Here is a 22,950-nt window from a genome sequence, read left to right on the forward strand (position 1 = left end):
GTAGTTCTCGGCCGCTCTCAGCTATTTTCGCCTGCACTTAGCCGTTCTCGGCTATCTTCGGCCGTTCTCGGCTATTTTTGGCCATTCTCGGCAGCTTTCGGCTTTCCGAAAGCCGCAGAGAACGGCCGAGTGCGTCCGAAAATAGCCGAGAACGCCTGAAGATAGCCGAGAACGGCCGAGTGTGGCCGAAAATACCCCGAAGCCGCAGAGAGCGGCAGAAAGGGTTAAAAAATAGTGGGGGATCGGCATATAACACGCACACCCAATTTCCCCCTGATTCCATGGGGAAAAAGTGTGTGTTATACGCCGATAAATATGGTACTCTGAATTAGCTGCAGATTTGCATATCCACAGTATAACAATTTGAAGCTGCAGTAGCTATCTTGAGCCCACATTAATTTCCTGTTTGAATGGCTTCAGTCATCATCAATCCCCTTTCCTCCTGATCCATACTGTCATTGGGACTTCCTCACAGCTAGTAGCTTTCTTAGCCATCAAGAATTTTTGCTCTTTGTAATTTGTGGGCATGGTCTTTAAGAATGTTTTCAGTCACTGTGCTGCTGTTCCTCAGCATTACATTAAGGAAGAGAAAAAAAAGTTGTAGCACTCGATCATTAAAATACATCAGCTAATCAGCGCATAAGTGAGGGAACCACCACCGACACCCAAACACACTCCCTCTTACCAGTCTCTCAGACCCTCATTACAAAGGTCAAACATGCAGTGGGCAGTAGTGAAATGGAATTATCAGAAACAGTTATCCTTCCCAGATCATCCAAAAGTCACATGGAGGGACATTAATAGTGCAGAGATCTCAAACCAATGTAATAGGTAATGTAAAATAACACTCACATGGTGGATGTGTAAACATACATTGTCTCTGTTTCAAAACAGCCAGTGTTTCAAACTAACAAGGTGGCCACTGCATCCTGGCATACAGAAGCTTGTGCGTCTCTAGCTCCTCCCTATGCGTTTTGTCAGATGACGTCAGGGACGTGACTAGATGGATGCTCAAGCTTAATATATAGGTGGGACACATATGCTAAGCGGCGGCTTGGTGATTACATTCCACACACCTGAACCAGAGACCAATCGCACTCCAGGGAAGCCTCAATACATATACCAGTAAAAGCTTCCATGCCGGGAGACAACGCCATCTTGTTATAAAAAAATTACACTGTACATCAATTTAATAACAAAAACATTAAACAATTATACACAAATCAACTCCAATAAATCACATAAACCCCACAAAAATTACAAACATAAAAATGTATTTATACCAATTTATTAATTTTTTAAGCAATAATGATAAAGGCATTCACATCCAATTCAATATTCATACCAAAAGGAGTGTATGTCTTGGCCTTATAGATCCACTGAGTTTCTAAACACCGTTCCCTCTGGATTTTGGTTGTGATGTATGGCATAGTGCTTAGATAGGCTGTGCTTAAGGAAGCCCTTTTTTTATATTTGCTACATGTTCATTTAATCTAGTTTAGAGCATACAAATAGTGTGGCCAATGTACTCAAAGCCACTCGAACAACAGATAAGATATATCGCGCTCTTAGATGTACAAGTTATAAAAGGCATGCTAGAAAACTGTTTATGGGTAGAGTTAGACTCAAGAGTCACCCTCCTACATAGTTTCATAGTTAGTAAGGTTGAATAAAAACACTAGTCCATCCAGTTCAACCTGAGTGAGTGTCTACAATTGCCCCTATCCCTGTACATTGCACACTCACATTGGTCCCTACCATCAAGGAGCCCACAATCCAAGGTCCCCATTCATATACTAGGGCCAATTTTGGACAGAAGCCAATTAGCCTACCTGCATGTCTTTGGAGGGTGGGAGGAAACCGGAGTACCCGGAGGAAACCCACGCAGGCACAGGGAGAACATGCAAACTCCAGGCAGGTAGGGTCGTGGTTGGGATTCGAACCAGTGACCCTTTTTACTGCTAGGTGAGAGTGCTAACCACTACACCACTGTACCGCTCAATGCATCTCTGAGCATTGAGCTTACTGATTGAACACTTTATACATGGAATGCCAATAGCTCATCTCTATCTTTCTCGTTAGCTCACAAAAGTGCCTGATCCGATTCTATTGGGTCATAGCCTTTTTTTCGATGAACTTGTGCTTCAGAGAGCAGGCTTCCTGCACAAGTCATCACAATTAGTGCAGTTGCTCCTAAGCCTTAGAAACTGACTCACGGGAACAGATTTTTACAAAAAGCAGAATGATGACAGCTCTTGGTATTAATAAGTTTGTTTCTGTCAGTTTCCTTAAAATGTGTAGATGTTACAATGGCTCCATCAATAGCCCTAATTCTTGGTCCAAAAAATCAAACTCTACTCTACTGAACTCATATTGCAACCTAATACCCCTATCATTGGTATTTAGCTCCATCATAAAGTCAGCAAGAGAGTTCTGATCGCCGCCCCATATGAGTTGGATGTTGTCTAGAGAATTAACTCCGGTCTGGATCTCTCATAGATGACATCCTCCTCCCACTTGGCCATGCTGGGCACAAAATTGGCCCCCATGGCCACACCCCTATTCTGCAAATAATAGGAGCTACAGAACCAAAAATAATTGTGACTCATTGCAAAATCCAAAAGTGATATTATAAAATTTCTCTGGTTATTCGCCAGGTCATCTGATTGCAAAAAATGCTGCACTGCCTCATACCCATGCAAATGAGATATAACAGTATACAGGGATGATGCGTCAGCTGTAGCAAGTAGATAACTATCCTTCCATTATACAGTTTTTAAAATACAAATTACCTGTGTAGAGTCTCTGAAAAAAGATGGAGTTTTTACCATAAGTGGCTGCAAAAAATGATTAATATACTTACCCACCCTGGAAGTCACTGAATCAATGCCACTTATGATCGGCCTTCTAGGGGGTGTACTGAATCTTTGTGTACCTTTTGGAAGGTAATAGATCGCTGGTACTCGGGGGGGGGGGGGGGGGGTCACAGGAACCAAGAAGGAATATTTTCGACCAGTAAGAGGGACATAAGTATTCTGATCAGACAACAGCCATAACATCTCTGACCTTTAGGCTGCAGAGTCAAGAATCACAATGCCCCCACCCTTATCGGCAGGGCGTACCACTATATCATTCCATTGCTTTCAAATATCCAATCCCTTTTTGAACATATAGTCACTCCTAGTTTTCTTAAATTGCAAGCAATCTAAATATTTGGTCACCAAATCCCTGAATACTGAAGATGAGGGAGCCGTGTTCTCGGGCGGATTAAATAATGAGGCATTAGATAATGCCATGTTCCTAATTTCAGTGGAGGCCATCCTATTGGAACAAAAGGGATTTGCAATCATGCATCATGAACGTCTCAAACTTATTTAAAGGTCGTGGGGGAGCCATTTTAAGGCCATCATCTAGCACATATTTCTCCTCAGTGGTTATGGCAACTGTGCTCAAATTAAAAAGGCCCGAGTCCTTTGAACCCACCTTCTTTTTTGAGTGGACCCATCTCCCCCCTCTAGAGCCTCTTTTGGATCTATTAGCCTTTTTACATTGGGAAATCCACTGGGAACATTTTTTTTCATTGTTGGTATGTCGGCCATTATGACCATTCTCACTACCCGAGTACTCTGAACCAGAGGGATAACTGGGTTGTTGCCAATAGTCATTGCCATTGTAGAGCATGGCTGGAGAAAAATCCCTATCCTACCTCGTTGGGATTTCCAATCAGATGAATGTTCAGTGATATACAGTTACTCACAAAAGTGAGTACACCCCTCACATTTTTGTAAATATTTTATTATATGTTTTCATGTGGCAACACTGAAGAAATTACACTTTGCTACAATGTAAAGTAGTGAGCGTACAGCTTGTATAACAATGCAAATTTGCTGTCCCCTCAAAATAACCCATAACACAGCCATTAATGTCTAAACCTCTAGAAGCAAAAGTGAGTACACCCCTAAGTGAAAATGTCCAAATTGGGCCCAACTAGCCATTTTCCCTCCCTGGTGTCATGTGATTCATTAGTGTTACAAGATCTCAGGTGTGAATGGGGAGCAGGTGTGTTAAACTTGGTGTTGCTCGCACTCTCTCATACTAGTTACTGGAAGTTCAACATGGCACCTCATGGCAAAGAACTCTGAGGATCTGAAAAAAAGAATTGTTGCTCTACATAAAGATGGCCTAGGCTATAAGAAGATTGCCCAGACCCTGAAACTGAGCTGCAGCACAGTGACTAAGACCATACAGCGGTTTAACAGGACAGGTTCCACTCAGAACAGACCTCACCATGGTTGACCAAAGTAGTTGAGTGCACATGCTCAGCCTCATATCCAGAGGTTGTCTCTGGGAAATAGACTTATGAGTGCTGCCAGCAGAGGTTTAAGGGAGGGGGTCAGCCTGTCAGTGCTCAGACCATACGCTGCATCAAATTGGTCTGCATGGCTGTTGTCCCAGTCTTTTAAAGATGATGCACAAGAAAGCTTGCAAACAGTTTGCTGAAGACAAGCAGACTAAGAACATGGACTACTGGAACGATGTCCTGTGGTCTGATGAGACCAAGATAAACGTATTTGGTTCAGATGGTGTCAATCGTTTGTGATGGCAACCAGGTGAGGAGTACAAGACAAGTGTGTCTTGCCTACAGTCAAGCATGGTGGTGTCATGTTCTGGGGCTGCATGAGTTCTGCTGGCACTGGGGAGCTACAGTTCATTGAGGGAGCCATGGATGCTAATATGTACTGTGACATACTGAAGCAGAGCATGATCCCCTCCCTTCGGAGACTGGGCTGCAGGGCAGTATTCCAACATAACGACCCCAAACACATCTCCAAGACAACCACTGCCTTGCTAAAAAAGCTGAGGGTAAAGGTGATTGAATGGCCAGCCATGTCTCCAGACTTAAACCCTATTGAACATCTGTGGGGAATCCTCAAATGGAAGGTGGAGGAGCACAAGGTCTCTAACATCCACCAGCTCTGTGATGTCATCATGGAGGAGTGGAAAATGACTCCAGTGGCAACCTGTGAATCTCTGGTGAACTCCTTGCCCAAGAGGGTTAAGGCAGTGCTGGACAATAATGGTGGCCACACAATATTGACACTTTAGGCCCAATTTGGACATGTTCATTAATGGCTGTGTTTGAGGAGACAGCAAATTTACACTGTTATGCAAGCTGTTTGCTTACTACTTTACATTGTAGCAAAGTGTAATTTCTTCAGTGTTGTCACGTGAAAAGAGAGAATAAAATATTTACAAAAATGTGAGGGGTGTACTAGCAACTAGCGTTGCGTAAACTGTTGGCGCTATATAAATCGTGTATAAGAATAATAATAATTTTATGGTGGTAACTAAAGTGCACTGCTCGTTCCAAACACAAGAAAATGGGGGGAGGGGGTTGGAGCTTATTGAGGATGTTACATTTAGTAATAGGTTTGTATAGCTTATTTTAAGTGAATAAGGATATAATTTATGGTCACTTTAAATCTTAACTAGATTCCAATTAAGTGCCAGATCAATTTTATATCAGCCAACATTTGCTCAGCCTGTATGCATGAAGAAATGTATGCTTTGATGTTGTTATTCCTTTACCTAAGCCATCCTAGTAAGTAGCTTTAAAGGCACATTTACAAGTATTACAAGTAAAGGGACAGTCTGTGTATCTATGAATAATTATGCTAACATCTACTAGATTGCAGCCCACCATTGTTGGACCACCAAGTAGTGATAAATCTTATAAACACATGCCTTCAGTTTCAGTGTATAATGTCCACTTTGGAACTACTCCCCAACTCTGAATATTTGTTTGTATACAAACAATTACATTAACCATAGGATATTCTGGTTACAAACAATCTATATCAATAAAGCAAAAAAATAAATAAATACAATTTTCTTTATAGAAGGGGTAATTTTTCTCTAAATAAACTGAAGAAACCACAGTGAATACATAACAAGGAAATGGCTTCTATCTCCAGAGCTTGAAATTTAAAATCTGACATGACATTACTGAAGGTTAATTGCAGTAGAGATACTGCTTTTATATTCAGAGCTTATTCAGCAATTTTGCAGTGCTAACCATCAATTTGGGAGGCAGGACATAATTAAATACATGTTTATTTTCGGTCACCTTTGGACTGGTCAGCAGAGCTGCAGGAAAGCAGTAAAATAAAAATGTGTCATAGCGCTCTGAACTTCTGAGCTACCTCAAATTCATTAATACTGGAACATCCATTAAATTGTTTTTCTTCTTAAAGTTTACATTTGAAGTGCTCCATGCAATTTAGAATAAATGTCAGTCGCATTTCATCCATAACTTTTGAAGTAGAAATGTTGAACTGTAGCATCCCTGGATTAAAAAAAAAAAAACATTTTAATGATTACATATATTTGTATATAAAAAAAAAAAATTTTTGTTTCATAAGTTTTTATGTTAAAGGAGAATGTTATACAAACGATATCTTATTTCACAAAAGTTATCAAAAGTACAACATTAATTAACATATTGTTCATTTAAACATTTGAACTTTTGAAATTCTACAAACAGCTTATGAAGCCAAAATAGTAGAACCGTGTATATATCTTAATAACAATTCAGTATTAGATATTGTTTCTTATCATATGCAAAAACTGATTCCTAAATAATGTCCTCATGTTATATCTGGTTGTATGGCTATTTTTTTTTATATTTTGGCTGGATGTTCGGTCATAATTGTTGATGCAGTAGAAGGATAAATAAAAAAGAAAGAAAAAGGGGGGGAAAAAGGATGGGGGGGGGAGGGGAGTTCCAGACTCCCCCCTCTTTCTCAAGCTATGTTAATATGGAACAAAAAAGAACTTGTATAGGCGGAAAGCATAAGAAGTTGGTATGTTGGTTGCAATTTTCCAACAGGATCGTATGAGGGACCAGTGTTGATAATAACAGGTAGAGTGTAGTTCATTAGTTTCATTAAAGCTGTAATGATGAATAGAGCTCATCTTTCGTTAATCTGATATGCTTCTGTTGTTTTAAAGTGTTGCCAACTGTACCATGTTGATGTGAATCTGGGTAACTTTTCATGTGAGATACTATCTTTTCAATATTGTTGATTCTACGATACCACTCCTCTTTTGTCAGGGCAGTTGGAGAGCGCCAGTGGCACGGAGTGCAGTGTCTTGCTGCATTTATCATAAACATTGTTAGTGAGTTAAGATATCTCTTCTTGGGCATGGTATGATGAAGCAGGTATACAGCAGGGGAGTAGTCCACATTATCACATGTGACAGAAAGGATAGTGTCATGTACCATCTGCCAAAATGTTTGGATTACAGGACATGACCACCAAATGTAGAGCATTGATCCGTCTGGAGCATCACATCACCAACATCTATTAGGAATTGCATTTGAGAATTTATGAATCGACGCAGGGGTTCTGTACCATCTCGAAAGAATCTTGAATCAACATTCTTGGGTGGCTATATTAAGGGAGCCTTTGTGTATGTAGGAGCAGATTGGCTCCCATTCAGGATCAGTGATTGTTATATTTAGATCTTGTTCCCATGCTAAACATACATTACTGGAGAACGTTGAGCGGTCATTAAATAAGTACAGCTCAACTGCCCAATAGTAGCGTTGTAGGTCAGGGAATCGGTCTTTACTATTATTGATTTGCTGTTTAGGTGGTAATTTAGTTATCCAGAGGTTTGTAAACAGGGAGGGGTACCTATAATCCTTAAGAATATTGGACTAAATCTCTGAAAAATGTAAAGGTGAACCCCTGAATAAGCAAATGTCTAAATTCAAATGGAAAAACTTTGCCTTCGCACAGAAGTTTCCTGTAATAAAGACCATACATTGCTACTCTTTCCTTGATTAGGGTGATTGGTCTTGTCTCTGCCTCCTTCTGTAGTATTTTGCAGTCAGCCTGTAGTAGGTGGGGTCTGCTGGATTCTTCCCACAGCTCCCTACACAGGCTATACACAGCACAGTGATGGTGTCGCTACTTTTACAAGAGGATATGTTTTTGCAAAGGTATTTGGTGCACACAGTTGGATTTAAATTTTTGTGGCTACTTGGGAACATTCTCAAATTAAGGATTTTGTGCCTTGAGTTCAGCTTTAAAAATATATATAATGTTCTGATTATTAGGCACTATTACCAATATCAATGAAGATAGCGAGGTGAGGCCACTAACCTATTTCCAGCATTATCAGTTAATAAGTTTGCACAAAAAGATTGTGCCATCTACTACAGCGATTGTCAGTTTCCTCAGAAGCTCCTCAGGCAGGGCTGTTACCATCTATGCATGCAAACTCACATTGTTTCCTGACGTGCACAGAAATATGCTGACCATTAATTAACGGCAGCTCCATGAATCTGCATATGCATCTGTTTTCATGAGCACCAAACAGTGTGCTGCCTCAGCACTATGTGGTTCGGTACAGTGAGTTTTTGGAAAAGAGTCAGGGACTTCTTTTCTACATTTCTCATGCATAGGGTAGCCCATTGAAATTAATGGGCTGGCCTAAGCACAACATGCAGAAATGCATGAAAACTGCACCTAACATGAGGCACCAACAAACCAATCATCCCTGTGACCAGAGATACCTGTGAAAGGAGGCTCCACCTGCATAAACATAACAAGCATTCATGACCAGAGGACCTGTGAAAAAAGGGACTGTTTAATAGTTTTTTGCAATATTATTTTGATATTTGTAACATTTTTAAGGCCCTGTGGAAGGGGTTTTGGTGAAATATCAGTGGTCTAAACAGACCCCTGATGTCTCATTTTTGAGATCCACACAGATTCCTTTTCTCTGCATCCTCAGCTGCACTGCTGAATGAATGAACGGGAGGCTTTTTGTACAGAGACTTTCTGTTCGGTAACAAACTAAAGCACAGTAACAGTTTACTATGCTTTAGTTATGAATGAACACAGGAACAATTGGTACCAATTACTGTGTTCATTCAGGAAATGAATGCCATGTTTACTGCCCCCCCCCATCCTAAAACTGATCCCCCTGTGTCCAATACCAGCTGACAGCAAGAGAACTGAGAGGAGAAGAAGCTGACTATGGCGGGATAGGGGGTCAAGACAAACAGGAGGATCAGAGCTATGAAAAGCTTTTAAATGTGGGGGATATGAGAAGTCGGATCATGGAGGAAAGGGGGTCTGAAAAGGCAGAGGGTGCGACATCTGGAACCGATCCCTCTGTGGCTTCTCCGGCAGCAGCTGAAAGGCAACAGGAGAGAGAGGAAGAGAAGCCAGCTGCACTGCAGGGGAACCACTGGGAGATTGGCTCCAGTATTTGACCTTCCATACCTCTCCAGGCCATCTTGTTAAATTGATGGGGCCTGGGCCCCATACGAGAGGACCAGTGCTACCCACTTATTGGTGATCCTGTCCTCAGGTATGAGATATGCATATTTACATTGTTCAAAGCTGAACCATTGTAAGTAGGCAATAAAGATGAAACCTGGAGTTCAGTTTTAATTGGTATGAATATAAACAGTACACCACTTCAACTTATAGTACTGCACTGTAGGAATTAATATGAACAATCATATTAATAGTACTTCCATTCTCTTTCTACAAAAAAAATATTTTCACATTTTACATGTCATGGTTAAGTCTTGAGCTGAGAAAATCGGTTATAAAGTGCAGTTTACTTTTTTGACCTGTTTAAGAAGATGTTTGTATGGTAGGAATGCCCATCTGATGAACACTGTATCTTTAATAACTGCAGGCATGATACTTGGATTCTTGTCCACCATCAATTGGAATACTGCAGAGACCACCTAGAATTGCACGTGGAATAATTTCTTTCCAGAGAATAGAGAAGACAAGTTGTACAGAACTGCAGCAAGAAAATTCGGACAGTGGTAACGACGAATTGGACGTGGTGTAGCAATTACCTATCAATATAGAGAATCACTTACTATCTGAAAAAACTGCGTTCTTCTCCAAGGGATACATGTTCCATTACTTCTAATTTCTTAAGAGGAATCTATTGTATCTTCAGTGAGTACACATTTTCATTTATACTGTAAAGTTTCTGTGAAAGTTATTTTGATATGATTTTGACTTTTTTGTTGATTGCTGTTTTGTATTTTTACAAAGCATCTCTATATACTAAATTGTAATTGTGTTACCAAGCAGCCATTATTGCACTGCATGCATGTAGACAGATGCATCTGCAAAGAGTTTGCAGTTAGTAAGGTACAGGTAGGCAAGTATTTTATTAAGAAAATGTATATTGTTAATCATACACAGTTCTTTAGCAAGCTAAATGTTTCATATCTACATTATGATGGAAAGTTTATTTGTCCTTGTGAGAGGCTATAATAGGTTCTTCTTCGGTTTGGCTTAGTAGTCAGTAGATGAATCTGAAAACGTAGAATCTGAGGCCGCGTACACACGCGGGGACTGTTCGCTCAACTTTGTCCGCTGAACAGTGTTTCGGCGGACAGTCCGCTCGTGTGTGGGCTTTCAGCGGACAGTTTCAGCGTACAGTCTGCTGAACAAAGTTTTTCGGAAATTCCGAAAAACTGTCCGCTGAAACTTTGTTTCAGCGAACAGTCCCCTCGTGTGTAGGCTTGTTCGTCAAACTAAGTTCCGCGCATGCTCAGAAAGGATTTACACGCCGAAGTTTGCATTGCAGTGTATAGGACGTCGTTTTCTAGTCCCGTCGTACGTGACGTTCACGTCATCGCGCACGGTTTCAGCGGACTGTTCGTTCGTCGTGTGTGGGCAAGTCCGTCCATGCTAATTTTGAGCGGACTGTCCGCTGAAACTGTTTGACGGACAAAGTTGGGCGAACAGTCCCCGCGTGTGTACGCGGCCTGACAGTTCATTTCCGATTTTGTGGTTTTAGTACATATTGCACTGTTTTTTTCTTTTTTTTTCTTTGCAGTTCGGTTATTAAACTCCCTGTTTTAAGTATTATGAATGATAAAATGAACATTAAGTGAAAAGTGCACTACTCAGTAGCCTTACACATAATTACTAGTACTTGTGCATATTTTAACTTAAAAATATGCTGGTTGCAGTGACCCTAAAAACCTTATGTGACTCTGGTAGTAAGCATTTTAGTTTATTTTTGAGTATACAGTATTTTGGGTTTTAAACGTATTCTGCTTCATATCATGCTTCCAGCGCATTGACTCTAGCTCACGAAAGATTAAAATACCCTAATAAAAATTCTAGAATAAAAGTCACTTCAGGGCTTTCATGTGTTGGTATTTTATAAATGTGTAACAATATAGCTTGACTCAATTTATTTAGAAGTTTATGTGAAAAAATGCCAGTAAATGTATTTTTTAAGGCTGTATTTAGTGTACCATATATTTAAATTGCAGTTTATTAATTGGTAAATAAACTGAAAAACACACTTATTAAAATATATATTGTATACATCACATTCATGTTTCCCACTGCCTAGGTATTCTTTAGGCTTATATTTTAAGCTAGCCAAAGACCATGTATGGGTTGGTTGGTTGTACTGAAGAAGATCGCTCAATCAACTTCAGTGCAACCAGCCTCTCCTGTGTCTTTTTTTTTTTCTTTCGACCACTGCAGGCATGATCATTGTATTCTGACGGCTGGGAAGCTTCCTGTTGTCAGAATACAAAAGCTCAGTGGGAGGTATTCTCCCCATCAACACTGAATGTGTTGATGGGGGGATCAAGCAATTTTCTTTGTTTGCAGGAAAGATCCTTGCTTAAGGTATGGCCTGCTTTAGGTATCAAGAATAAAAAAAAATTCTGACACCATATTGTACTTGCAATAGCACATTGTTGTGGTAACACAAAATGACTTAAAAACAAATAAATACTATTAAAAGATTATTGCACTGTGAAATAAATTAATCTTAACTAACCCCCACCCTACCAATGAAGTTTATATCCCTTTTACAAATCTTAGATTCACAGGAGATCTGGTGCAGAGGTTGCAGTCTAAACTAGACTGTCATTCTCTATGCTGAATGAATCAATGATTGAAATACTTGTATAGCACACAATGCAAACTGAATCACCTCTAGGCGCTGTGGCGAGCTTTGATCATCTGCTAAAAGAGGAAGGTCTTGAGTTTTTTCCTAAAAGCCAGGTGATTTTCTTCCAGGCGGAAGGGGCCATGTGCATATGTTTAACCTTTTAACACCTGTAGCCTCACAAACAGATGGATTTCCTGTTAGGGCCTATGGAGAAAGCACTGCATGCAAAGGGCACATTTTTGGACTGGCACATTTTTTTTTTTCTCCCAGAAATGAATTGGGGAGGGGGGATAAAAAAAACATATTAAAGGGTAAGTTTAGAGATAACGTTGAGTTAAAATACTCTTAAAGCAGCCCTTTAGGCGCGGTTCACATGTAAGCCGCATGCGGCTCACAGCAGGGGTCTGGTGCGTGCTGGTTCACCGTTTCAGGTCCAATTTCAGCTTGAATTATGGGCTGAATTCGGACCTGAAAAAGGATCCAAAAGATGCACGGCGTTTTTCTGCAAAATGCACTGGACCTGCTGCGGAGATATGTAGAGAGCCGGTCAAAATCTCCCGCTATTGCGAATTGGATGTGGGGACCCCACATCCAATTCACAATGGTGCGAACCTGGCCAAGTCCTTTTTTCAACTTCCCATCTATTAAATCTTCTGCCCTTGTAGTTTTAACTTTGAATACTGGTAGTTGAAAAAAAAAATTCTGCCAATAAATACCTTATACAGCCCACTTCCTGTTTCTTGTCTGGTAAAAAGCCTAGGCTTATGACATCATGCACAGCTCTCTCTCTCTCTCTCTCTCTCTCTCTCACTCTTGTCAGAGTTTGCCAGGAAGGGAGGGGGGATGAGTCATAAGAGGGCCAATGAGAGCTGCAGGGCTGAAGAGCTGGATGGTGTGCCTCTATGTAAATCCAGGAAGTGAACAGGCAGCAGCTTCAGCTGCCCACAGTTAAAATGGATGCAGCCAGACTCAGTGGAGGGAGATTTCTGCAGCATATTTGGCAAGTACAGAATCACAATATATATAAAATAATATGCAAGGTAGTTGGAGGGAAGCTTCAAATTGGCAAAGATGATTTTATTACAAATTATGTGAACAGACTGATCATTTCCGCTTTAATATTTACAGAGCATCTTTAACCTGGTGGACATACAGTACATGTTTTACCTGATGCTAGGAGTTCATTGTTCATTCATTCATGTTCATTTTAACCTTTTAGGATGCTATTTTTTATTTCTTATTTTATGACTCTATACTGCCTTTATAGTACAGTAATACTAAAGCATTCAAGTCTATGCTACACACCCCTACAAAGCATCCTAGAGTATATATCAGGTATACTGCAAAACCACTTGCTTACTGGACACTTACACCCCCTTCCTGCCCAGGCCAATTTTCAATTTTCAGCGCTGCCGCAATTTGATTGACGATTGCACTGTCATGCTACACTGTACTAGTGATGGACGAACGTTTCGCCCGGCGGTCGTTTCGCGGCGAATTTCCGACTTTCGCCGTCCGCGGGTTCGAACGCCTTTTTCCGTCGTTCGCCCCGGCGGACTTACGTGTTTAATGTATACAAGAACTTTAACCTTTCGTGACACGTTTATCATGTGTTACAGGACAACCAATTGAGACATGACAGCTCATGGACACTTGGACATTCCCCCTAACCTATAAATACACCCGATCCGGTGGCCATTTTACATTCTTTCTTCTGTCACTGTAGGGAAAGGATCCTGTGTGGAGTAGGGACAGAGAAAACGCTAGCTATTTGGTACACAAAAGTTCTTTTCAGGACTGGTATAGGTGTTAGGTCAGCAGCCTGAGTTTCTTTTGTCAGTTTAGATAAAGGGACAGAGCGCTGTATGCTGCTATTTTAGGGACAGCTCAGCCAGATTAGTCTTTCTTCATCATCATCATCATCATCATCATTAGCTGTTACTATCAGGTCCACAAAAGAGCTATTCCAGCTAATCGTTCCAGCCTACTCTTTTTTGCCAATTTGTATAGGGACAGGCAGGAAGCAGTGTGTCAGGCAGTGAGGATAATTTTAAAGACTTGCTGTTACTATTAGTTCCACAAAGGTTCTTTTCAGGACTGGTATCAGTGGTACGGTAATAGGCTTGTACACGTATAATATTCTTTCTTCCAAATATAGAAAGAATATTATACTTGACTGCTGCCCTTCTGCTGCAGTCTGCTAATCATTCACAACTCACTTGTTCCACAAAGCTCTTTATCAGGACTGGTAACTTGGTCTGTCTAGGGTGCTACGGTACATAGGCTTGGGTGCGGTACAGTCTGCTGTTCTGTAAGGACCGCTATCGGTCCACAATACATAGGGTTGCCGTGCACTACTGCTGACCGCTGCCCTATACTGCAGCAGTCCTTCAGCGGTATAGGGACTGACGCACAGTCTGCTAAACACTAATACACAACCTGCTTGGTCCACAAAAGTTCTTATAAGGACTGGTAACTTGGTATAGGGTGCTACGGTACATAGGCCTGAGTGCGTTACAGTCTGCTGTTCTGTAAGGACCGCTATCGGTCCACAATACATAGGGTTGCCGTGCACTACTGCTGACCGCTGCCCTATACTGCAGCAGTCCTTCAGCGGTATAGGGACTGACGCACAGTCTGCTAAACACTAACACACAACCTGCTTGGTCCACAAAAGTTTTTATAAGGACTGGTAACTTGGTATAGGGTGCTACGGTACATAGGCCTGAGTGCAGTACAGTCTGCTGTTCTGTAAGGACCGCTATCGGTCCACAATACATAGGGTTGCCGTGCACTACTGCTGACCGCTGCCCTATACTGCAGCAGTCCTTCATTGGTATAGGGACTGACGTACAGTCTGCTAATCACTAACACACAACCTGCTTGGTCCACAAAAGTTCTTATAAGGACTGGTAACTTGGTATAGGGTGCTACGGTACATAGGCCTGAGTGCGTTACAGTCTGCTGTTCTGTAAGGACCGCTATCGGTCCACAATACATAGGGTTGCCGTGCACTACTGCTGACCGCTGCCCTATACTGCAGCAGTCCTTCAGCGGTATAGGGACTGACGCACAGTCTGCTAAACACTAACACACAACCTGCTTGGTCCACAAAAGTTTTTATAAGGACTGGTAACTTGGTATAGGGTGCTACGGTACATAGGCCTGAGTGCAGTACAGTCTGCTGTTCTGTAAGGACCGCTATCGGTCCACAATACATAGGGTTGCCGTGCACTACTGCTGACCGCTGCCCTATACTGCAGCAGTCCTTCATTGGTATAGGGACTGACGTACAGTCTGCTAATCACTAACACACAACCTGCTTGGTCCACAAAAGTTCTTATAAGGACTGGTAACTTGGTATAGGGTGCTACGGTACATAGGCCTGAGTGCGTTACAGTCTGCTGTTCTGTAAGGACCGCTATCGGTCCACAATACATAGGGTTGCCGTGCACTACTGCTGACCGCTGCCCTATACTGCAGCAGTCCTTCAGCGGTATAGGGACTGACGCACAGTCTGCTAAACACTAACACACAACCTGCTTGGTCCACAAAAGTTTTTATAAGGACTGGTAACTTGGTATAGGGTGCTACGGTACATAGGCCTGAGTGCAGTACAGTCTGCTGTTCTGTAAGGACCGCTATCGGTCCACAATACATAGGGTTGACGTGCACTACTGCTGACCGCTGCCCTATACTGCAGCAGTCCTTCAGCGGTATAGGGACTAAGAGTTTTGTCACAGGGTGATTTAAAAAATGACAGGCAGAGGAAGAGGCAGGCCCTTCCGCAGGGGTGGTAGGGGTAGGGCAGGAGCAACAGCCTTGAGCCAAAGTGGGAAGTTGCAGAAGGTGCGTTCAATTACTTTAAAGGACGCACCAGACTTGGTTGAGTGGCTCACTCAGCCTTATTCTTCTGCACCCTCCTCATCCTCTCGATCTGCACCCTCTTCTTCACTCTCTGCTATGTGCACCCCCAAAGACACTACCACCAACAACACCACCACCACCACATACCTTCCGCTTGAGTGCAAATGGGGGCCTTCATGCTCCAGTGTTTTAATAGGGACCCCCGTATAAAAAGCATGAGGGTCAAGGACCAGTACTGGGTGGCAACGTACTTAGATCCCCGGTACAAACACAAAATGGCGGAAATGTTACCGCCGTCGCAGAGGGCTGTCAGAATGCAGCACTTCCAGGCCTTGCTTCGAGAAATGCTGCATTCTGCTTTTGCGTGCGCTGGCAGAGGAGCAATTCCCACTCCCAGAGAAGGATTTGCGGGTACCAATCCAACAGCGCCTGCAAGAAGAGGCCGGTTTGAAGATGTGTTGGTGACTTCGGATATGAGGTCATTCTTTCAGCCGACCCATCGACAGGTGTCATCCGGATCCAGCATCAGGGAACGCCTAGACCGTCAGGTGTCCGACTACATTGGGTTAACGGCCGATGTGGACGCTCTGAGGAGTGATGAACCCCTAGACTACTGGGTGGGCAGGCTTGACCTCTGGCCAGAGCTTGCCCAATTTGCAATCGAACTGTTGGCTTGCCCCTCATCCAGTGTCCTGTCCGAAAGGACGTTCAGCGCAGCAGGGGGGATTGTGACCGATAAGCGTACTCGCCTAGCTCACGACAGTGTTAACTACCTCACATTTCTAAAAATGAATGAGGCATGGATCTCGGAGGAATTCAACACATGTGATCAGTAGACCATGTATATGTCTATAAACAATTTTTGGAATCAAGCACACAGACCTTCTTAATTCATTTGGCTCACTTCCCTGACCCAAAAAAGCACACCGTACTATATGCCCCTACCCTCCTCTTTGAAGAGGTTGAGCGGTGTCATATTTCTACTGGGGCTGCTTATTATGAGGGGTTCCCACCATCCCTGTGCTGTGCTGACTTCCTCCTGGGTGTTCTTATTATGAGGGGCTCCCACCATCCCTGTGCTGTGCTGACTTCCTCCTGGGGGTTCTTATTATGAGGGGATCACACCATCCCTGTGCTGTGCTGACTTCCTCCTGGGGCTGCTTACGGTGCTGCTGTCAGCGCTGTATGTCACGGAGCTGCTGTCAGCGCTGTATGTCACGGAGCTGCTGTCAGCGCTGTATGTCACGGAGCTGCTGTCAGCGCTGTATGTCACGGAGCTGCTGTCAGCGCTGTATGTCACGGAGCTGCTGTCAGCGCTGTATGTCACGGAGCTGCTGTCAGCGCTGTATGTCACGGAGCTGCTGTCAGCGCTGTATGTCACGGAGCTGCTGTCAGCGCTGTATGTCACGGTGCTGCTGTCAGCGCTGTATGTCACGGAGCTGCTGTCAGCGCTGTATGTCACGGAGCTGCTGTCAGTGCTGTATGTCACGGAGCTGCTGTCAGCGCTGTATGTCACGGAGCTGCTGTCAGCGCTGTATGTCACGGAGCTGCTGTCAGCGCTGTATGTCACGGTGCTGCTGTCAGCGCTGTATGTCACGGAGCTGCTGTCAGCGCTGTATGTCACGGAGCTGCTGTCAGCGCTGTATGTCACGGAGCTGCTGTCAGCGCTGTATGTCACGGAGCTGCTGTCAGCGCTGTATGTCACGGAGCTGCTGTCAGCGCTGTATGTCACGGTGCTGATGTCAGTGCTCTGTATTACGGTGCTGCTGTCAGTGCTCTGTATCTCCTGCACCCTCTTGTTTGCCTACCCTGGTCCCTGACCTTCCCTCTCCTCCATTGCCTTCATTAGCTCCATAGTCCTGAATTGTCAGAACAATTTCCCAAATAAAAAAAAAATGCTTGTAGTTATCGATCCCAAATTCACCTCATACATGTATTATGCTATTGTCCAGGTGGTGGGACTACGTGCTACCCCCTAATAATTACCCCGTGGCCGCAAATTCGACCTAAAGGTTTGCGAAATTCGCCTCCCATTGAAGTCAATGGAGCCCGCGGCGAACGGTCGTTTTCGCGAACGTTTGTGTCCGTTCGCGTTTCGCGTTCGCGAAACGTCCCGTCGGAAGTTCGTCCATCACTACACTGTACCCATATGAAGTTTTTATCATTTTTTTTCACACAAATATATTTCTTTTGGTGGTATTTAATCCCCCCTGGGGTTTTTATGATTTGGTAAACAAACAAAAAAAGACAAATTTAAAAAAAAAAGTTTTCATATAAAAGTTTGTTGCAAACAGATAATTTTTCTCCTTCATTGATGTGTGCTGATGAGGCTGTACTGATGGGCTGCACTGAAAGGCACTGATAAGGCGGCACTGATGGGCACTGATAAGGTGGCATTGGTGGGCACTGATGAGGCTGTACTGATAGGTGGCATTGATGGGCACTGATATGTGGTACTGTTAGGCAGCACTGAAGGGCATTGATAGATGGCACTGATGGGCACGTATAGGTGGCACTCATGGGCACTGGTATGTGATACTCATAGGCAGCACTGATAGGTGGCACTGGTGAGCATTGATAGGTGGCACTGGTGGACACTGCTTAGCAGTGCTGATGTGCACTGGTATGTGAGACTGCTTAGTTTAGTTTAGTTTACTCCAGATGGTAATCTGCTTTTTTTTTCTCTTCACACTGTCAGCATGAGGGAAAAAAACTGTTTACATCATGTGATCAACTGTGATTGGCTGACAGCTGATCACATGGTAAGGGGCCAGGACTGGCCTCTTACTCCAATCTGTGATCAGCCGAGTTTTATTGACTTGCTGATCACAGAGTGAGCCACCCCTGCAGGGTGTGCAGGCAGCTCCTGTATGGGAGGATGTACATGGATGCCCTCCCGGCAATTTAGGCCCATGTTGTAGCCGTCTTTCGGCTATAGTGTGGACGGGAAGAGGTTAAGATGACAAAAAGTAAATTTCCAATTTTAACCCAAGAGAATTCTTTTATATGTCCTACCCAACCCCAGAAAATTACCCCAATATTTATACAACTGTTATAAATATAGGGATACTTAAATTTCACAGAAATGTCTGCAATGTTAGATCATACACAGACTTGATCAGTTAGCAGATCTGTATTAAGAGCAATCTCCCAAACCTTACAACCTAATTACATGACTAATCAGAAAATGTTAAAGCGGGAGTTCCGCCGTTTTTTTTTTTTTTTTTTAAAGCCAGCATCTACAAATACTGCAGCTGCTGACTTTTAAAATAAGGACACTTACCCGCCCAGCGCGCCCGTGATGTCAGCACCCAAAGGTGATCTCTTGATCGTCTCTCGGGTGCTGCCGCCGCCATCTTGGCTATTGCGGCTTCATTTCCCGGTTCCCTACTGCGCATGCGTGAGTCGCGCTGCGCAATAAGGATGGTCCCCGCTGTCTCTGGGATCCGTGTGTTTCCCAGCAGACAGTGGGGGACCTGCGAAAAGGGGCGTAAATATCCGTAGATTCTGCGGATATCTATTCCAGAAGTGGGTGCAGATACCTGTACTGTACAGGTACCTGCACCCCCTCCCCCCTGAAAGGTGCCAATTGTGGCGCCGGAGGGGGGGAGGGTTCCAATGAGCGGAAGCTCCACTTTAGGGTGGACCTCCGCTTTAACCACCTTCAGACCGGACCATTTTGCTGGTAAATGACCAGAGGTCTTTTTACAATTTGGCACTGCGCTGCTTTAACTGGTAATTGCGCGGTCATGCAATGTTGTACCCAAACAAAATTTGCGTCCTTTTCTTCCCACAAATAGAGCTTTCTTTTGATGGTATTTGATTGCCTCTGCGATTTTTATTTTTTGCGATATAAACGTAAAAAGACCGCAAATTTTGAAAAAAAATGATATTTTCTACTTTTTGTTATTAGAAAAATCCAATAAACTCAATTTTAGTCATACATTTAGGCCAAAATGTATTCAGCCACATGTCTTTGGTAAAAAAAAAGTCAATAATTGTATATTTATTGGTTTGCGCAAAAGTTGTCACATCTACAAACTAAGGTACGTTTTCTGGAATTTACGCAGCTTTTAGTTTACGACTGCCTATCTCATTTCTTGAGGTGCTAAAATGGCAGGGCAGTACAAAACCCCCCCAAATGACCCCATTTTGGAAAGTAGACACCCTAAGGAAATTGATAAGTGGCATGTTGAGCCCATTGAATATTTTATTTTTTTGCCTCAAGCGATTGAATAATGACAAAAAAAATTTTTTATTTTTTTTTTTACACAAAGTTGTTACTAAATGATATATTGCTCACACATGCTATGGGCATATGTGAAATGACACCCCAAAATAAATTCTGCTGCTTCTCCTGAGTACGGGGATACCACATATGTGGGACTTTTTGGGAGCCTAGCCGCGTACGGGGCCCCGAAAACCAAGCACCGCCTTCAGGCTTTCTAAGGGCGTAAATTTTTGATTTCACTTCTCACTACCTATTACAGTTTTGAAGGCCATAAAATGCCAAGATGGCACAAAACCCCCACAAATGACCCCATTTTAGAAAGTAGACACCCCAAGCTATTTGCTGAGAGGCATTTTGAGTCCATGGAATATTTTATATTTTGCCACAAGTTGCGGGAAAATTACAAACTTTAATTTTTTTTTATTTTTTTTTTCACAAAGTTGTCACTAAATGATATATTGCTCACACATGCTATGGGCATATGTGAAATGACACCCCAAAATAAATTCTGCTGCTTCTCCTGAGTACGGGGATACCACATATGTGGGACTTTTTGGGAGCCTAGCCGCGTACGGGGCCCCGAAAACCAAGAACCGCCTTCAGGTTTTCTAAGGGCGTAAATATTTGACTTCACTCCTCACTACCTATTACAGTTTTGAAGGCCATAAAATGCCAAGATGGCACAAAACCCCCACAAATGACCCCATTTTAGAAAGTAGACACCCCAAGCTATTTGCTGAGAGGCATGTTGAGTCCATGGAATATTTTATATTTTGCCACAAGTTGCGGGAAAATTACAAACTTTTTTTTTTTTTTCACAAAGTTGTCACTAAATGATATATTGCTCACGCATGCCATGGGCATATGTGAAATGACACCCCAAAATAAATTCTGCTGCTTCTCCTGAGTACGGGGATACCACATATGTGGGACTTTTTGGGAGCCTAGCCGCGTACGGGGCCCCGAAAACCAAGCACCGCCTTCAGGCTTTCTAAGGGCGTTACAGTTTTGAAAGCCATAAAATGCCAAGATGGCACAAACCCCCCCCAAATGACCCCATTTTGGAAAGTAGACACCCCTAAATTTAGGGGTACACTAGTGAGACTAGGTAATAAATGGCGGGTGCCCTGAAACTATAAAAAAAATAACTAACCAACCAGCGTCACCTGTAACAGTTATATGGTGATCACTGGTGAAAGGGTTAACTAGGGGGCAATCAGGGGGCTTTATGCGGTAGTATATGGGGGTCCCTGGCGCTATAAAAAGCTGTGGCGAACCTAAATACCTACCTGCCTAACTAGCGTCACCTGTGACACTAATACAGTGATCAGAAAAACCATCGCTTATTAGGCTGGGTTCACACTGGAGCGATGCGGGAACGCCACGAATCCGCGGCGGGTTCCCGCATCACATGCCTCCCGGCGGCAGTTCACACTGCCCTATGCGAACTGCTGGGAGTGTCAGTGAAATGTTAATGACACCCCCAGATCAGTTTGCATATCGCAGTGCGATCTGCAAACTCGGATCGCATGGTGTGAACACCCATGCGATCCGATTCTGCTGCGGACCAAAAAAAGGGTCCCGTGCGAGTTTGCGGCGGGTGCGGCGGGTGCGACACGAATTCAGCCATACTATCTGTATGGCTGAACTCGAATCGCACAGAGATCGGATGTGATTTGCACTGCAGTGCGGTGCGAATCACATCCGTTCTCATAAACCGCTGCAATGTGAACCCAGCCTTAGTGACACTGGCGACGGGGGGTGATCACGGGGTTAAACCTTTATTGGGGGGGTTAGGGGGGTACCTTAGAACTAAAGGGGGCTAACCCTAACTGCCCTAACAGTTATTACAGTCACAAATGACACCCGCCGGGTGATCAGGGGGTTAAACCTTTATTAGGTAATAAATGGCGGGTGCCCTGAAACTATAAAAAATAACTAACCAACCAGCGTCACCTGTAACAGTTATATGGTGATCACTGGTGAAAGGGTTAACTAGGGGGCAATCAGGGGGCTTTATGCGGTAGTATATGGGGGTCCCTGGCGCTATAAAAAGCTGCGGCGAACCTAAATACCTACCTGCCTAACTAGCGTCACCTGTGACACTAATACAGCGATCAGAAAAACTATCGCTTATTAGGCTGGGTTCACACTGGAGCGATGCGGGAACGCCATGAATCCGCGGCGGGTTCCCGCAGCGCATGCCTCCCGGCGGCAGTTCACACTGCCCTATGCGAACTGCTGGGAGTGTCAGTGAAATGTTAATGACACCCCCAGATCAGTTCGCATATCGCAGTGCGATCTGCAAACTCGGATCGCATGGTGTGAACACCCATGCGATCCGATTCTGCTGCGGGCCAAAAAAAGGGTCCCGTGCGAATTTGCGGCAGGTGCGGCGGGTGCGACACGAATTCAGCCATACTATCTGTATGGCTGAACTCGAATCGCACAGAGATCGGATGTTATTTGCACTGCAGTGCGGTGCGAATCACATTCGTTCTCATAAACCGCTGCAATGTGAACCCAGCCTTAGTGACACTGGCGACGGGGGGTGATCACGGGGTTAAACCTTTATTGGGGGGGTTAGGGGGGCACATTAGAACTAAAGGGGGCTAACCCTAACTGCCCTAACAGTTATTACAGTCACAAATGACACCAATGCAAAAAAAAAAAAAGCAATTGGTGTCACTGTGACTGGGGGGGCAGGGATAATTGGGGGTGATCTGGGGGTAAAGGGGGGGTGTGAGTGTGCCTGGCATGTTCTACTGTTTGTGTGGTGTGTTGGTGCAACTCACCGAACCTCTCTCCTCGGTGCCGGAACGAAAAATACCGACACGGAGGAGAGAATACATCACTTCCTCTCCTGTGTTTACATTACAGGA

General features: G+C 43.6%; 1 protein-coding gene across 5 annotated transcripts in view; it reads left to right on the forward strand.

The window, feature by feature from the left end:
- Positions 1-22,950, forward strand: part of GULP1 (GULP PTB domain containing engulfment adaptor 1) — a 1,104,299-nt gene that overhangs the window by 219,076 nt on the left and 862,273 nt on the right. For all 5 annotated transcript variants that reach the window (XM_077448663.1, XM_077448664.1, XM_077448666.1 and 2 more), the window contains one exon: positions 9,724-9,998. The gene's annotated coding sequence lies outside the window, so the exon portion shown is untranslated. The remainder of the gene's footprint in view (positions 1-9,723; positions 9,999-22,950) is intronic.

Source organism: Lithobates pipiens, unplaced genomic scaffold (assembly GCF_037356315.1).
Source record: "Lithobates pipiens isolate NorthernLeopardFrog02 unplaced genomic scaffold, aLitPip1_a1.2 Scaffold_22, whole genome shotgun sequence".
In the NCBI taxonomy this organism is placed as follows: Eukaryota; Metazoa; Chordata; class Amphibia; order Anura; family Ranidae; genus Lithobates; species Lithobates pipiens.